The following is a 4,795-nucleotide window of genomic DNA, read 5'->3' on the forward strand; positions in this document are numbered from 1 at the left end:
GAAGCCAATAGACTCATCCATCTGAAAACAAATATTAATATGTAGATAAAAAGTGACTAGAGAAGCTTAGAAGATACAAGGTTTTCCATACAAGTAAGCCATTTTAGGACAGTATGAAGCCTCACATTAAACATGTTTAACATATTTAGAAATATGAATAATCCAATAGTGAAATAACCCAATGAGTTGGGGCCTCGCCACCGCGACGTGTTGCATCAATGCCTCCCGATGCAATGATAAGTAAGCAAGGGTGGTTTGCTAGGGCGTTCCCCTGAAGCGACGCATTACATCGATGTCACCCCGGTGTAATGACAAGTAAGCAAGGGTGTTCTAAGAATCAACAATCTTCTAATAGGTTACCAAATAGTATTAGGCATAGACTAGAGCGGTCTAAGAGGGAAAATAGTAGGAGACTTTTACTGGAAAATAAAATTAGGTTAGCTACTTGGAATATATGTGCACTTACCAGAAAGAATATGGAATTAGTAGATGTTATATTTAGAAGAAAGATAAATATAATTTGTTTACAAGAAACTAAATGGATAGGTGAAAAATCTAGAGAAATTGAAATGACCGGAGATAAACTTTGGTCCATGGAAAAAGAGAAGAATATGAATGGAGTGGGAGTTCTTGTAGATAATATAATAAAAGAAAGTGTTGTAGAGGAAAAAAAGAATTGGAGATACTACTAATAAAAATTGTCTTAGGTGTAGAGGTTATTAATATTATTGTACTTACGCACCACAAATAGGCTTGCCTGAGAGTAGTAAAAGAGAATTTTGGGATAGATTGGATGAATTAGTACAATGAATCCTATTTGGAAAGAAATTATTTATAGGAGGGGATCTTAATAGGCATGTTAATAACGATAATAACGGATATGAGAGGATACATGGAGGTTTCAGGTATGGAAACAAGAACAATATAGGTAAATCGATTTTAGAGTTTGCAATATTGTATTATTTGACAATAACAAATATACTTTTTAGAAAAAGAGATGAACACATAATAACCTTTAAAAGTGATTTTAATAATAGTCAAATAGATTTTTGTTCTAGAAGGAAAAATAGGTTAATATGCAAAGATTGTTTAGTTATACCAGGAGAGAGTCTAAGTACACAATATAGACTGATGGTCTTACACATATCTATTAAGAAGTGGAGTAGAAAAACTAACATGAACAAGAAACTAATAACTAAATGGTGGAATTTAAAATAAGAGAATTTAATGCATTTTAAAGATAAGATAATAAAAGAATATATATAGAATATAAATAATGACACTAATATTATATGGAATAGCATGTCTTCCTGTATTAGGAAGGTGGCTAAAGATATACTAGGAGAATTTAAAGGTTGTAGATTAGACGATAAGGCGAGTTAGTGAAATAAGAGTGTGCAAAATGTTATCAGAGAGAAAAAAACTTTATATATATTGTGGCAAAAATGGTGAAGGAGAAAACTTGAAAGATTTTTAAACTAGTAAGGAAGGAAGCAAAAAGAGCGGTTAGTGAAAATAAATACAAGGGTTATTGAAAGATTCTTATACAGAGTTAGATCTTAAGGAAGGATAGAAATATATATTATATATATATTTATATATATTATATATATAGAGAGAGAGAGAGAGAGAAAACTTGTGTCAACTTAGCGGGGGACCATCCACCAAATTTCTACTCCATTGATGATACCTAGAGATCCGCTGCTCATGATGAAAGAGATTGTTCACAAAGGATAAAAACTATTGGTGGTTGGTCCACTTAGTTGACATAAGGTTCTCTCTCTCTCTCCTCTCTCTCTCTCTCTCTCTCTCTCAAATATTTATGATATATATATATATATTATATTATATATATATATATACTATATAATATATATATATATATATATATTAGTATATAATAATAATATATATATAAGCTCGTTAAGATTAGAGAAAGGAAGAGTATAGATCTAGGCAATATTAGGTAAATTAAAAGTGATGATTAAAGGGTTCTAGTGATCGATGGGGAAATAAAAGAGAGGTAGAGGAGTTATTTTTATCGTTTAATGATAACCAAACAAGTGAGAAAAATAGAGATTTTGACCATATAGTAAATGATATGAACTATAGATATTGTCGAAAAATTAGGATTAGCGAGGTTAAAGATGCTCTAAAGAAAATAAAAAGTAAAAGAGTCGTAGGACGACGTTATCCCTATTAAAGTTTGGAAATGTCTTGGAGATATAGGCTTAGGATGGTTAACTAAATTATTTAATAAGATTATCGAGACGAAAAAATGTCGAATAAGTGGAGGATTAGTACTTTGACACCGATATACAAGAATAAAGGAGATATACAAAGTTATTCAAATTATCGAGGTATAAAATCCATGAGTCATACTATAAAACTTTGGGAGAGGGTAATTGAGCAAAGACTAAGAAAGGAGACAAATATATCTGAAAATCAATTTGATCTTATGTCTGAGATGTCAACTATGGAACCTATACATATTTTGAGACGGTTGATGGAGAGATATAGAGAGAAAAAAAGGATCTACATATGATTGTTATCGATCTAGAAAAAGCTTATAATAGAATGCCTAGAGAGGTAATGTGGTGAGTATTAGAAAAGAAACATGTATCTAGTATATATATATTGATGTGATTAAAGATATGTATGATAGAGTAACAACTAGAGTAAGAACTAATAAATGAGAGACTAAATCGTTTTCTATTACTATAGGTTTACACCAAGGATCAGCTTTAAGTCATTATCTTTTTGCATTAGTTATGAACCAACTTACTAAGCACATTCAGGAAGAAATTTCATGATGTATGTTATTTACTGATGATATAGTGTTAGTTAATGAAATTAGAAGAGGCATTACTCTAAAGTACAAAGATGGAGACAAACTCTTGAATCTAAAGATTTTTAGAATTACTAGAACAAAAACAGAATATATTTAGTATATTTTTAATAAAATTAGGAAAGGAAGAGCCTATGATACATATTGATGGCCAAAAATACCTAAAATTAATTATTTTTCTATTTAGGATCAATCATTAGGCATGATGATGAGATAGAGGATGATGTTTTGATCGAATTAAATCGAGATGGTTGAAATGGAGTATTTCGGGAGTCTTATGTGGTCGTAGAAAACCAATGAAACTAATAGAAAAACTCTTTAGGACGGTTATAAGACCAACTATGTTTTATGGGTCAAAATGTTGAGCAATTAAAAAATAATATTTTTAAAAAATGAGTATTGCAGAAATGAGAATATTATGGTCTTGTGAATATATACTAAAAGATAGGATAAGAAATGAGTGCATCCGTAATAAATTAGAAATTGCTCTTTTTGAGATAAAATGAGAAAGAATAGATTAAGATGGTTTCGTCATGTACAACGGAGACCGCTTAGTGCACCGATTAAGAAAAACGATAATATTATAGATAATGAGGATAGAAGATCTAGAGGCAGACCTAAAATGACTTGGTTAGAAGCAATTAAGAAGGATATCATTAGAACTAATTTAACAAAGGAGATGACTCATAACAGAATGGAATGGAAGAACAGGACTCATGTAGCTGATCCCAAACGTTTGGGATAAAGGCTTGGTGATTGTTGTTGAAATAACTCAATGAGTACCTAACTAGAATAGTATCTATCCACTAAACAACTTCAAGTTCCAATATTTTTTGCCTTTGATACTGTATGATGAGAATAAAATATACTTATTTCTTGAAAAGACTGGATAAAGCTCTTAGTCTGAGTAGGAAAATGCAGTAAGGAAGCACCAAGACCATTGTAAAGTTATGCAAACAAATTGAAAATAATAAAATAAATAGCAAAAAAAATTCATTCAATCATCCACTCTGAAGGCAAGATTCTCCCCAACTCACATATAACGAAAAGAACAAGTCAGAATGAATTGACTTCATTCTAAAACACTAGAAATGTCACCCTTCCAATCTCACTTGTAACAAGCTATAAACAAGTAGCTTCAGCTAAGACACTAATAAACAAAACCTCGCCCTATCAAATAAACTTCCATCCGTTAGAAAAATAAAACAAAGTGGCACAGTCCTATAGACAAATCTAACATCCTAATCTAGTTTCCTCTAGAACTCATCTTTAATGGGCTCCCTCAAAAGCTCAGATTGTCGATGCTTTGACAGGTGCCTTGATGAAGACAGTAACACTTGTGGAGAGTATGTCTAGTAACAACTATATCATGATCCTGATTTGGTGCGGCCTCCGTTTCAGGAATGATTACAGTAAGAATGGAACTAACCAAGATTTTTTTTAGCCATGAGGGCATGTTTTCATAAGTTAACTCTTTGCTTGCTTGCTTGCTTTTTTGAGAACCAAACACAGACGTAGAAGCAAAATCTATCATGTTCTTGAAATTACATTTGAAAATTGGGGGTTTTCAACATTAGTCCCTTAAATCTTTAGTATTTTGATATTAGTCCCTCAAATCTTCATATTTTGATCTTAGTCCTCCAAATTACCGTATTGCATTGATATAAGTCCTTCTGTTATGATTACTAATAGAAATCCTAAACCATGGTTTGGTTATCCCTAACAATGATTGGCTAATTACCAAAATACCCTTAATAGTTTAGTTGGTTTTGCGTTCTCCTTGCTCTTCTCGTTTGCATGCAACTTTGCCTTGATGGCCATGGCGATGTTAATTTGGATCAAGATCAGCTGGCTCTTCTTGGTTTGCCGTGGAATGGTGGATTCCTCCTCTCAATCACTATTGATGGAGAGATCATTCTCATCGCCAGCAATCTCGCGGACCTTGCT

At 32.0% G+C, this 4,795-nt stretch overlaps 1 protein-coding gene across 1 annotated transcript in view; it reads right to left on the minus strand.

The window, feature by feature from the left end:
- The window catches only part of LOC109840112, a 13,626-nt gene that overhangs the window by 5,252 nt on the left and 3,579 nt on the right, over positions 1-4,795 (minus strand). The window lies entirely within an intron of this gene.

Source organism: Asparagus officinalis, chromosome 5, assembly GCF_001876935.1.
Source record: "Asparagus officinalis chromosome 5, Aspof.V1, whole genome shotgun sequence".
In the NCBI taxonomy this organism is placed as follows: domain Eukaryota; kingdom Viridiplantae; phylum Streptophyta; class Magnoliopsida; order Asparagales; family Asparagaceae; genus Asparagus; species Asparagus officinalis.